Here is a 14,449-nt window from a genome sequence, read left to right on the forward strand (position 1 = left end):
TGCTACAGTAGTAACAACTTCCAAGACTCAAATATAAAATAAAAGTACTGTAGTAAAAAACATGGGTTGTCTCCCATAAGCGCTTTTCTTTAACGCCTTTCAGCTAGGCGCAGAAAGTGTGTATCAAGTATTGTCAAGAGACGAAGTGTCAACATCATAATTTGTTCTAATAATAGAATCAAAAGGTAACTTCATTCTCTTTCTAGGGAAGTGTTCCATACCTTTCTTGAGAGGAAATTGATATTTAATATTACCTTCCTTCATGTCAATAATAGCACCAACAGTTCGAAGAAAAGGTCTTCCCAATATAATGGGACAAGATGCATTGCATTCAATATCCAAGACAACAAAATCAACGGGGACAAGGTTATTGTTAATGGTAATGCGAACATTATCAACTCTCCCCAAAGGTTTCTTTGTAGAGTTATCAGTAAGATTAACATCCAAATAACAATTTTTCAATGGTGGCAAGTCAAGCATATTATAGATTTTCTTAGGCATAACGGAAATACTTGCACCAAGATCACATAAAGCATTACAATCAAAGTCATTGACCTTCATCTTAATGATGGGCTCCCAACCATCCTCTAGCTTCCTAGGAATAGAAGTTTCGCGTTCTAGTTTCTCTTCTCTAGCTTTTATGAGAGCATTTGTAATATGTTTCGTGAAAGCCAAATTTATAGCACTAGCATTAGGACTCTTAGCAAGTTTTTGTAAGAACTTTATAACTTCAGAGATGTGTAAATCATCAAAATCCAAACCATTATAATCTAAAGCAATGGGATCATCATCCCCAATGTTGGAAAAAATTTCAGCAGTTTTATCACAGAGCGATTTAATAGCTTTAGCAGTTTCAGGCAGTCTTTCGCGCTTTGCATTAGAAGTGGAAACATTGCCAACACCAATTATTTTACCATTAATAGTAGGAGGTGCAACAACATGTGGAGCATTAGCATTACTAGTGGTGGTAATAGTCCAGGCTTTAGCTATATTATCTTCTTTTTCATTTTCTTCTTTCTCCCACCTAGCACGCAATTCGGCCATCAATCTTATATTCTCATCAATTCTAACTTGGATGGCATTTGCTTTAGTAACAATTTTATTATTATTATTCTCATGAGGCATGACTTTCGATTTCAAAAGATCAACATCAGCAGCAAGACTATCGACTTTAGAAGCAAGTATATCAATTTTCCCAAGCTTTTCTTCAACAGATTTGTTAAAAGCAGTTTGTGTACTAATAAATTCTTTAAGCATAGCTTCAAGTCCAGGGGGTGTGTTCCTATTATTGTTGTAAGAATTCCCATAAGAATTACCATAGTCGTTGCCATTATTATAAGGATATGGCCTATAGTTGTTACTAGAATTGTTTCGATAAGCATTGTTGTTGAAATTGTTATTTTTAATGTAGTTTACATCAACATGTTCTTCTTGAGCAACCAATGAAGCTAACGGAACATTATTAGGATCAAAATTAGTCCTATCATTCACAAGCATAGACATAATAGCATCAATCTTATCATTCAAGGAAGAGGTTTCTTCGACAGAATTTACCTTCTTACCTTGTGGAGCTCTTTCCGTGTGCCATTCAGAGTAATTAATCATCATATTATCAAGAAGCTTTGTTGCTTCACCAAGAGTGATGGACATAAAGGTACCTCCAGCAGCTGAATCCAATAGGTTCCGTGAAGAAAAATTCAGTCCTGCATAAAAGGTTTGGATGATCATCCAAGTAGTCAGTCCATGGGTTGGGCAGTTTTTAACCAAAGATTTCATTCTTTCCCATGCTTGTGCAACATGCTCATTATCCAATTGTTTAAAATTCATTATGCTACTCCTCAAAGATATAATTTTAGCAGGGGGATAATATCTACCAATAAAAGCATCCTTGCATTTAGTCCATGAATCAATACTATTCTTAGGCAGAGATAGCAACCAATCTTTAGCTCTTCCTCTTAATGAGAAAGGAAACAATTTTAATTTCATTATGTCACCATCTACATCCTTATACTTTTGCATTTCACATAGTTCAACAAAGTTATTGAGATGGGCAGCAGCATCATCAGAACTAACACCAGAAAATTGCTCTCGCATAACAAGATTCAGTAAAGCAGGTTTAATTTCAAAGAATTCCGCTGTAGTAGCAGGTGGAGCAATAGGTGTGCATAAGAAATCATTATTATTTGTGGTTGTGAAGTCACACAACTTAGTATTTTCAGGAGTACCCATTTTAGCAATAGTAAATAAAGCAAACTAGATAAAGTAAATGCAAGTAACTAATTTTTTTGTGTTTTTGATATAGCAAACAAGATAGCAAATAAAGTAAAACTAGCAACTAATTTTTTTGTGTTTTGATTTAGTGCAGCAAACAAAGTAGTAAATAAAATAATGCAAGACAAAAAAAAGTAAAGAGATTGGGATGTGGAGACTCCCCTTGCAGCGTGTCTTGATCTCCCCGGCAACGGCGCCGTAAAATGCAGTTTGATACGCGTACAGCACGCGTCCGTTGGGAACCCCAAGAGGAAGGTGTGATGCGTACAGTGGCAAGTTTTCCCTCATTAAGAAACCAAGGTTTATCAAACCAGTAGTAGCCAAGAAGCACGTTGAAGGTTGATGGCGGCGAGATGTAGTGCGGCGCAACACCAGGGATTCCGGAGCCAACGTGGAACCTGCACAACACAACCAAAGTACTTTGCCCCAACGAAACAGTGAGGTTGTCAATCTCACCGGCTTGATGTAACAAAGGATTAGATGTATAGTGTGGATGATGATTGTTTGCAGAGAACAGTAGAACAAGTATTGCAGTGGATTGTATTCGATTAAAAGAATGGACCGGGGTCCACAGTTCACTAGTGGTGTCTCTCCCATAAGATAAATAGCATGTTGGGTGAACAAATTACAGTTGGGCAATTGACAAATAGAGAGGGCATGACCATGCACATACATGATATGATGAGTATAGTGAGATTTAATTGGGCATTACGACAAAGTACATAGACCGCTATCCAGCATGCATCTATGCCTAAAAAGTCCACCTTCAGGTTATCATCCGAACCCCTTCCAGTATTAAGTTGCAAACAACAGACAATTGCATTAAGTATGGTGCGTAATGTAATCAATAACTACATCCTCGGACATAGCATCAATGTTTTATCCCTAGTGGCAATAGCACATCCATAACCTTAGGGGTTTCTGTCACTCCCCCAGATTCACAGAGACATGAACCCACTATCGAGCATAAATACTCCCTCTTGGAGTTACAAGCATCAACTTGGCCAAAGCATCTACTAGTAACGGAGAGCATGCAAGATCATAAACAACACAAAGATAGATTGATAATCAACATAACATAGTATTCTCTATCCATCGGATCCCAACAAACACAACATATAGCATTATGATGTCTACGTTCCCCCTCCTTTCCTGTAGACAGTGTTGGGCCTCCAAGAGCAGAGGTTTGTAGAACAGCAGCAAGTTTTCCCTTAAGTGGATCACCCAAGGTTTATCGAACTCAGGGAGGAAGAGGTCAAAGATATCCCTCTCATGCAACCCTGCAACCACAAAGCAAGAAGTCTCTTGTGTCCCCAACACACCAAATAGGTGCACTAGTTCGGCGAAGAGATAGTGAAATACAGGTGGTATAAATATATAGTAGCAGTAGCAACGGTGCCAGAAAATAGCTTGCTGGCGTGTAGTTGATGGTGGTAGTATTGCAGCAGTAGTAACGCAGTAAAACAGTAAACAAGTAGCGATAGCAGTATTTAGGAACAAGGCCTAGGGATTACACTTTCACTAGTGGACACTCTCAACATTGATCACATAACAGAATAGATAAATGCATACTCTACACTTTTGTTGGATGATGAACACATTGCGTAGGATTACACGAACCCTCAATGCCGGAGTTAACAAGCTCCACAATAATGCTCATGTTTAAGTAACCTTATAGTGTAAGATAGATCAATAGACTAAACCAAGTACTAACATAGCATGCACACTGTCACCTTCATGCATATGTAGGAGGAATAGATCACATCAATATTATCATAGCAATAGTTAACTTCGCAATCTACAAGAGATCATGATCATAGCATAAACCAAGTACTAACACGGTGCACACACTGTCACCTTTACACACGTGCAGGAGGAATAGAACTACTTTAATAACTTTGCTAGAGTAGCACATAGATAAATTGTGATACAAGCTCATATGAATCTCAATCATGTAAAGCAGCTCATGAGATCATTGTATTGAGGTACATAGGAGAGAGATTAACCACATAGCTACCGGTACAGCCCCGAGCCTCGATGGAGAACTACTCCCTCCTCATGGGAGCAGCAGCGGTGATGAAGATGGCGGTGGAGATGGCAGCGGTGTCGATGGAGAAGCCTTCCGGGGGCACTTCCCCACTCCGGCAGCGTGCCGGAACAGAGACTCCTGTCCCCCAGATCTTGGCCTCGCGATGGCGGCGGCTCTGGAAGGTTTCTGTGGGTTTCGTCGAACGTATCGTGGTTTTCGATCCAGGGGCTTTATATAGGCGAAGAGGCGGCGCAGGAGGGTCGAAGGGCGACGACACCATAGGCGGCGCGGCCAGGGCCTGGGCCGCGCCGGCCTATGGTCCTGGGGCCCAGTGCCCCCTCCGGTCCTTCCCGGTGTTACGGATGCTTCCGGTGAAAATAGGAACTTGGGCGTTGATTTCGTCCGATTCCGAGAATATTTCGTTACTAGGATTTCTGAAACCAAAAACAGCGAAAACAGAGGCGGCACCTCGGCATCTTGTTAATAGGTTAGTTCCAGAAAATGCACGAATATGACATAAAGTGTGCATAAAACATGTAGATAACATCAATAATGTGGCATGGAACATAAGAAATTATCGATACGTCGGAGACGTATCACATTACAGATAGATGATCTTGATCATGTTAGGCAGCTCACAAGATCCGACAATGAAGCATAATGAGGAGAAGACAACCATCTAGCTACTGCTATGGACCCATAGTCCAGGGGTGAACTACTCACTCATCACTCCGGAGGTGACCATGGCGGTGTAGAGTCCTCCGGGAGATGATTCCCCTCTCCGGCAGGGTGCCGGAGGCGATCTCCTGAATCCCCCGAGATGGGATTGGCGGCGGCGTCTCTGGAAGGTTTTCCGTATCGTGGCTCTCGGTACTGGGGGTTTCGCGACGAAGGCCCTAGTGTGTCGCCAGCTCGTGGCCCCACTTCGTCTTCTCTTCGGTCTTCTGGAAGCTTCGTGTGAAAATAGGCCCCTGGGCGTTGATTTCGTCCAATTCCGAGAATATTTCCTTACTAGGATTTCTGAAACCAAAAACAGCAGAAAACAGCAACTGGCTCTTCGGCATCTCGTTAATAGGTTAGTGCCGGAAAATGCATAAATATGACATAAAGTATGCATAAAACATGTAGATATCATCAATAATGTGGCATGGAACATAAGAAATTATCGATACGTCGGAGACGTATCATTCACCACCGCCAAGAACAAGATGGGATTGGATGACCTCTTGAGTAAGCAAAGGTCAAACAATCAAAAGTTTGGACTTGGATATGTTCCCAAGTCTCACAAGAAGAACAACTACAAGAAGGAGAAACCCGCTCAAGATAAGAACAAGAAGGTCACTAATAATGGCAAAGCCTCAAAGGGCAAAGCCACTAGTGGTGACCGCACGGGGCCAAATGATCACTATGCATTATTTGTTGATTATTATGGTGATGTCTATGCTAACTATGTTGGCCCTCCTAATGGCTATGCTTATAGAGAGTACTCAATTTGGGTACCAAAAGATATTGTTGCCATTGCAAAGGAACCCATTAATCGATGGGTTCCTAAATCCTCTACTTGATTTTGTAGGGGTATTCCTCCGGTGGTCCAAAATGGGTGTTTGATAGTGGATGCACCAATCATATGACCGGAGGAAAAGGTGTGCTTGACCAATTCATTGAAGATATCAACAAGAAGTCAAGCATCACTTTTGGTGACAACTCAAAGGGAAAGGTACTTGGGTATGGCAAGGTAGCAATCTCTAAGGACTTGTGCCTTGAGACGGTTATGCTTGTTGAATCCCTTGGCTAGAACTTACTTTCTATATATCATCTTGCCGATGTCGGTTACAATTCATATTTCACTAAATATTATGTGCAAGTCTTTAGGAGTGACAATCTCAAATTGGTCCTTGTTGGATATGTGGAGAACAACCTTTACGTGGTTGACCTCTCGAAAGAGAGCCCCTCTTTCTCCACATGTCTAATGGCGGCCAAGCATGACGAAGGTTGGTTGTGGCATCGCCGCCTTGGTCATGTTAACATGAGAAATCTTAAACAACTCCTAAAGGGTGAGCACATTGTGGGACTAACCGGCATTTCTTTTGAGAAAGATCGTGTTTGTAGTGCATGTGTAGCCGGAAAGCAACTCAAGAAGAAGCATCCTATCAAGAGTATTGTTACCACATCTAGGCCTTTGGAGCTCCTTCATTTGGATCTCTTTGGGCCATCACATTATGATACTCTTGGTGGAAGCAAGTATGGACTTGTCATTGTTGATGATTACTCAAGATACTCTTGGGTCTTTCTTCTTAAGTCTAAGGACGAGACCCATAGAGAGTTCATCGTCTTCGCCAAGAAAGCTCAACGTATGTATGAATCCGAGATCAAGGCAATTAGGACCGACAATGGCACCGAGTTCAAGAACTACACTATGCAAGAGTTTGTTGATGATGAGGGCATCAAGCATGAGTTTTCGGCGCCATACACCCCTCAACAAAATGGTGTTGTTGAAAGGAAGAACCGGACTATCATTGAGATGGCAAGAACCATGTTGAGTGAATTCAACTCACCCCACAACTTTTGGGGAGAAGCCATCTCTACGGCCGTCCACTACTCCAACCGGCTCTTCCTCCGTCCTCTCCACAACAAAACTCCATACGAGCTTCTTACCGGTAACAAGCCTAATGTCATGTATATTCGTGTCTTTGGATGCAAATGCCTTGTTAAGAACAACAAAGGAAAGCTCGGTAAATTTGAAACCAGAACCATAAAGGGTATATTTGTTGGATATGCGGAGAACTCTCACGCCTATAGATACTACAACCGGTCCACCGGGACTATTGAAGTATCTTGTGACGTGGTGTTCTTGGAGGATAATGGCTCCCAAGTGGAGCAATTTGATCCATGTGTTGCAGGTAATGATGATGATCCATCTAGTGCCATCAAGCACATGGGCATTGGACACATCCGGCCCATGGAAGTTCATAATGATGATTAAGATGATGGAGTAGATGTATCAAGCACGGCTCAAGTGGAGCCTAGCTCAACTCAAGCCGAACCATCAAGTGCAACTCAAGAACCATCCTCTACTCAAGATGAGTCACGTTCCGAAGAACAAGAAGAAGACCCTCATTCCACGGAACAAGACCATGATGATGATCAAGAAACATCCTCAACTCATGATCAAGCTCAAGTGATCCCTCATGATCAAGCACTAGCAAGAGATGAATTCATTGATCATGAAGGAACCGTTCGGAAGATCAAGGCCGCTACAAGGGCAAGTGACATGAAAGTGGATCAAGTCCTTGGTAGCATCTCAAGAGGAGTGGTAACTCGTAGACACCATGCATTACTTATCACTTATTGTCAACATCATGCTTTTGTGTCTAGTTTTGAACCACTTAAGGTACATGAAGCCTTGGTCGATCCGGATTGGGTAATTGCCATGCAAGAAGAATTGGAGTGTTTCACTCGTAATGAAGTATGGTCTCTAGTTGAGAGACCGAAGGATCATCGCATCAATGTCATTGGGACCAAATGGGTATTCAAGAACAAGCAAGATGAGAATGGCATTGTCATACGAAACAAAGCAAGGTTAGTGGCGCAAGGGTTTGCCCAAATAGAAGGTATGGATTTTGAGGATACCTTTGCGCCGGTAGCCCGTCTTGAAGCTATTCGTCTTTTGCTTGCATTTGCATCTTTCCACAATTTCAAATTATATCAAATGGATGTGAAAAGTGCATTTTTTAATGGTCCCCTAAAAGAAACCGCATATGTGGCTCAACCCCCGGGTTTCGAAGACCCATGCCGACCCAACCACGTGTATTTACTCCATAAGGCACTCTACGGTCTCAAGCAAGCTCCACGTGCTTGGTACGAGTTCCTTAGGGATTTCTTACTACATGATGGGTTTTGCATGGGTACGGTCGATTCCACCCTTTTCACCAAGCGGGTTAAAGGGGGTGGCCTCTTTATATGTCAAATATATGTTGATGATATTATCTTTGGTGGAACTAACCCCAATCATAACAAAGCTTTTGAGCTATTGATGACTAGGAAATTTGAGATGTCCATGATGGGAGAGTTGAAGTTCTTCCTAGGCTTCCAAGTGAGGCAACTTGCAAAAGGCACCTTCATCTCTCAAGAAAAGTATGTGAGGGACATGCTCAAGAAATTCAACATGACCAATGCGAGCCCAATGAAGACACCCATGCCCGCAAAGGGACAACTTGGCTCATGTGACGGTGAGAAGGATGTGGACATAAAGGTATACCGCTCCATGATAGGATCCTTGCTCTACCTTTGTGCCTCTAGGCCGGATATCATGCTAAGTGTAGGGATGTGTGCTCGTTTTCAATCCGCTCCCAAGGAGAGCCATTTAATGGCGGTCAAACGGATTCTAAGATACCTTGTTCTCACTCCTACTCTCGGGCTATGGTATCCAAAGGGGTCAACCTTTGAACTCATTGATTATTCGGATTCCGATTGGGCCGGTGATAAGGTTGACCGGAAGTCTACCTCCGGGGCTTGCCAATTTATTGGCCGGTCATTGGTGAGTTGGTCATCCAAGAAACAAAACTCCACCGCCCTATCCACCGCCGAAGCCGAATACATATCTGCGGCATCTTGTTGCACTCAATTGTTATGGATGAAGCAAACCTTGAAAGACTATGGTGTGTCTCTTGGTACGGTGCCTCTTCTTTGTGACAATGAAAGTGCAATAAAGATCGCCAACAACCCGGTTCAACATTGCCGCACCAAACATATTGACATTCGCCATCACTTCCTACGTGATCATGTTGCCAATAAGGATATTGATCTCACTCATGTGGGAACAACCTACCAATTGGCGGATATTTTCACTAAGCCTTTGGATGAAGCCCGCTTTGTTAACTTGAGAGGAGAACTTGGTATTCTTGATCCTAAAAACTTGGATTGATTAACTTCTTGCACTATATTCTTGCATTTATCTTGCTATCTAGCTTAGAGGCATAGCACATATGGGGATAGTCATCCTACCATGTCTTGGTACGATGCATACCTATGTGTGCAACATAAATAGACCCAATGTCATTATATGGACCCAAGCATGTCTCTTCGAGGTCTCATGACATTTGCGCTTTCACATAGGGGGAGTAATCCCCCCGCCCCTCATTGAGCCTTCATTACAACTTGATTTGACTATATAAGGCCAAATGATCTTATTGCAAACATCATTTCCAAATGACTTATGATTCTTGATATATACTTCGAATCATGCCCATTGTTGCTATTCACATCTTGTTTGGATTTTCTCTCCAATGGGTATGCCTAGAGAACTTTGTGTTTCCAACCCCATGTCTATGCTCATCTCATCATCATCTATCTATCTATATGTACATGTCATCATCTGAGCACTCACACACATTTACACAAAGCATAGGGGCAAAACGAGGCAAAACTAGACAAATCTGGGCTGGCCGGTCCCTGGCCCGGTTGGACCGGGTTCCTGACCGGATGGTCCGGTTGACCGGGCGCCAACCGGGCTCTGGGCCGGATCAGCCGGCGCCAGGTCCGGTCGACCGGGCGCCCGACCGGCCGCGCGGCCTGATATAAATTGGGGAAGGGATACCCCTTGGGGTCATCTTCCCCATTATTCCCCACGATAGCATCTCTCCTCTTTTCTTCGCCTTTTTGGTGACCCGATGCCAAAGGGGGAGAAGAGAGTAGAGTCAAGGACCACGGGGTTCCTTGATTGTCACAAGCCACGGGAGTTGCTTTATTTGGATCTTATATGGCTTGTGCTTATTTGTTTCGATTTCTCGAGAATCATTTGCTACTTTGAATAATTTGTGTATGGACGTGTATGGACGACTATGTGTGTGTGCTTATTCACTCTATTAGGATAATCATGTTTTAAGCTTATATATCTTGATATACTTGTCCATACCATGCTTGTTTCCTAAAGATATTGGGGGAGCTTCTCATATTACACATATGGTGCACTTTGCATTCAAACGCAAATTCTCCAAGTGCACACATTATGGGGGAGCTGTCGTAATATCTTATATGGAATCAAGGTTTAGAGCTTATCATAATATCTATATGTGACTCTAGCTCGGTTTATCATCGTATACCAAAAAGGGGGAGATTGTAAGGGTATTTTACCCTTATCCATTATTTTGGTAACAATGACACCGTGCTAGAGTATTTGACCTAATATGTTTATAAGGATTATCTCAGGTATTAGGCAAAGAGGCATAAATGGTGTATCAAAGGAACAAGAAGGCTAAAGGAGACCCCCCACTTCAACAACAATCGAAAAGGGATCTACAGAAGAAATCCGGTCTGTCACCCGGTTGGACCGGGCTCCAGACCGGCTGGTCCGGCGTGCGGTCCGGTCGACCGGGCGCCAACCGGGCGCCAACCGGGCTGCAAACCAATGCCTGACGAATCCAGTTTGCCGCCCGGTCAGCCGGCCTCCTGACCGGCGAGTCCGGCGCACGGTCCGGTCGACCGGGCGCCAACCGGAGGAGCTCCTGGACGAAGAAAAAGAGGATCCGGCCCAAAGATCCGGTCCACAACCGGCTGGTCCGGCCACTGAGTCCGGCTCAATGGGACTCAGATCGGACAGTCCGGTCAGGGATCCGGTTGACCGGGTTTGACGAGAAGAAAGCTGAGGTGGCAAGTGACCAACGGCTATATTTCGAAGAACACTATAAATAGGCCTTCACCTACCTCAGAACACTTAGGCACTACACTACAAGCTGTTCTTGAGCTCTCTCTCTCTTACTCCATTACTAGAAACACCAAAAGCCTCCGATCTCCCTCCTCCTCCACCCAAACTCAAATCCCTCCGGGGAATCACTAGAGGAGGACCCGATCTACTGTTCTACCAAGCCAAATATCATTCCCCCTTGTATTCATCAAGAAGCTTGCTTCCTAGGGTTCCTTGGAAACCCTAGGTGGGCAAGAGGAGTCCGGAAGCATCCGGGCTGTGGATTTGCTCCGGGCAAGATTGTGAAGGTTTGGAGGCTACCTCAAAGTCTACCACAAGTGAGTGAGCTATTCCTTCGTGGGATAGGCTCCGGAGAATAGGGTGAGCCTTCGTGGCGTGGGAAATCCTTCGTGGGACCTGCACCCCTCCAAACGTGACGTACCTTCTTGCAAAGGAAGGGAACACGGGAATACATCCTCGTCTCCGCGTGCTATCGGTTATCTCTAACCGAACTCCTTACTTGTGATTTAACTGCCTGAGAGAGCCTTCGTGCTCGAGTTAGTTGTATCCTCATATTGGTTGCTTCACCTAGTTTGCATTAGGCTCACCTTTATATTCCGCAAAACCTAATATTGCAAAGAAAGAATTAAAATCTGTAGAAACCTATTCACCCCCCCTAGGTTTACCATCTCTATACTTTCAGTATGAAAATATGGAAGGACCTTTTAAAAAAGCTTGAAACTTCATGGGAAAGCGCGGATTACAATCTTGGTAAAAATATGTGATTGCTTACAGTTTTGCCCCTATTTTTTCCTTATTTTTATGCAGTTTTGCTACTATTTTCCCCTTCTCTTGTGTTGTTGAAATTTTGAACTTGATTTGCTGCTATTTCCCCCCTGTTTTATTGTTGTTAATATTCATAATTTTACGATTTGCAATTGAATTGTTGAAGATATATGGCACAAAAGTTCCTTTTGTCTCAAATGATGGCTACGAGGATCCTGTCGTTGAGTTCTAGCTCTTCCAACTATGAAATAAATTGGAGCATCTATGAAATGGTCAACTACTTAACTACACTCTCTCAATTTACATTATTCATACTCTCAATATGAAGTCTAATTATTTCTTGCACTTGTATATTCACATCAAGAGAATAAATATACCAAAAATATGGTCTACATACAATTTCATACAAGGATGTTGTCCAACTGGAGGATAAGAAGAAGGTCGATTCTCTTCTAAGCATTGATGCATCCAAAGCTCAAGGATGGCTCTTTGAAGGAGGAGATGATCATGCATTGGCTATTTTTAGAGATGAGGAGGATGGAGATCAAGGTGTGCATCCGGCTACGGGATACCATATGATGTGTTAGGAGAAGTAGCTACCCCAATAGGCCTCTTATGGCCCCGCATTTTTTTGGCTCACACCGGCGCACCCCATAAGTAGCCGATGCAATCTTGAGCCTAGTAAATTCTCGACACTCATGTGTCGACCCTACACACATGGTGTGATAAGGGCGCACCGATGCTCTGAGCCACGTTGGACGAACTCCTTGGGCCTGCTTGGCACCCGTTGTTGAAAGAACATCTCTCTACCATTTATGGTATTCCGTGTTTGGTGACAACATTTGTGATCTCTTATTGTATGTTAAGTGGTGCAGGGTGTATATCTCACATGTTTGATCTATATTGAATATATGCTGAAAAGAAAGAAGAGACAAAATTGCTCTAGGCCGGATATTCCGGGGCTGGATTATTTGCAAATATCCGGCCCCAAAAAATCGCCTAAGGACTTAAGAAAAAGAGCTACTGGACCCCCGCCCCCCGGATATTTGTCCGGATATTTCATGGTTGACCGGATATTCTGGGGAGGTGGGGGGATAATCTGGCCCTCACTTAGGTCGGATAATTCGGTCTGGCATTTCACCAACGGCTCAATTATGTGAGGGGGTATAAATACCCCTGTTCTTCCCCAGGCTCAAGTTTCTCGATTTGCTCAAAAACACCACCTCTAGCTGAGCCACTACAATCACTTGATCTCCTCTCTCAACCACCCAAATCTCTTGATCTTTGGAGAATCGAAAGAGAAGACTCCGATCTACATCTTCGCCAAAGCGATTTGCATTCCCCCCTCATTCACTTGAGGGACCCTTTCTAATGTTTATTTTGGAAACCCTAGTTGTTGTTTACTTCATTGATAACTTGTTGTTGTGTTGTAACAGCCTTGGGAGCCTCAAATTCAGTTGTGGATGTGTGCCCCAAGAATCTTGTAAAGGCCCGGTTTCCGCTTCGAGGAAATAACTTAGTGGACAAGTGAGCTAGGCCTTCGTGGCGTTGCTCACCAGAGAATAGGGCGAGGCCTTTGTGGCGTTGGTTAGGCCTTCGTGGCAACCACACCCCTCCAACGTAGACGTACTTCCCCTCAAAAGGAAGGAACTACAGTAATCATCCCTTGTGTCTCTACGTGCTCCACTCTCGGTTACCTCTATCCTTTATTGCATTGTTATATCTTGCTTAGTGATATCTTGATTAGTTGTGTATCTTGCCATCTAGGTAAATTCACATAGTTGCATATCTAGAGAATTTACCTTTGTGTCAAGCCTTAATTAAAAAAGAACTAAAAATTGGGTAGCACCTATTCACCCCCTCTAGGTGCAGCATACGATCCTTTCAGTTGTGACTGCTCAACGCCAACGACGGGCGAATCGACTTTCGAGACGCCTGCCAGGTTGGCTTCCGAGACGTCGGAGTTAATGGATCCAACGCACGCCCACCTACCGCGGTTGGCTATCTATTTATCCCCTGATCGTACAACATCGACTCTATCCCGCCATCTCCCTTCCCTCTCTTTCTCCCACCGTTGCCATGGATAGACCTTGGGTGTACTAGCATGAGACCACCGAGCTCGCCAAGTATGGCATCCCCACGTCACCTAACGCGATTGCATCGAGGGGCTTCGCCATGAGCTTGGACGGGGTGTCCGTGCCTTCACTTCCCAAAGGGAAGGACTTCGGCTACGAGGTATTCCGCTGCAGGCAAAAGCTAGTGATGTGACTCAACCCAAAGTACGACGCGGATAGCGGCTGTTGGTCGGCGGTATTTCAAGAGGAGCGAGAGGTGCCGTTGAACTGCTTCGACGATGAGCACCTAACACCCGAGAAGAACATGGCCGAGCGAATCACATTCTGGTCAATGCTTTACCGTACTGTCAAGGATACCGTCGAGAATGCCGCCATGTAGCCTTCATTCGATTGGATACAGAGGCATCGCCAACCGCGACTTCGACAATGAATGCAAAGTTTAATTATTGTTATATGTAATTCTTTAAATTTCATGAAAATCGGCTGTTGGCTTTTTAGGAATTTTTTATTGGGGTCGCTTGTGTGGGTAGATGCTCCCTATTTGGAGGGAATGTGTGTCGATGTTTCTTATAAAGCCCGTGATGAGGGCTAATTCTTGATTGTATG

This window comes from Lolium perenne, chromosome 4, assembly GCF_019359855.2.
Source record: "Lolium perenne isolate Kyuss_39 chromosome 4, Kyuss_2.0, whole genome shotgun sequence".
Lineage (NCBI taxonomy): Eukaryota > Viridiplantae > Streptophyta > Magnoliopsida > Poales > Poaceae > Lolium > Lolium perenne.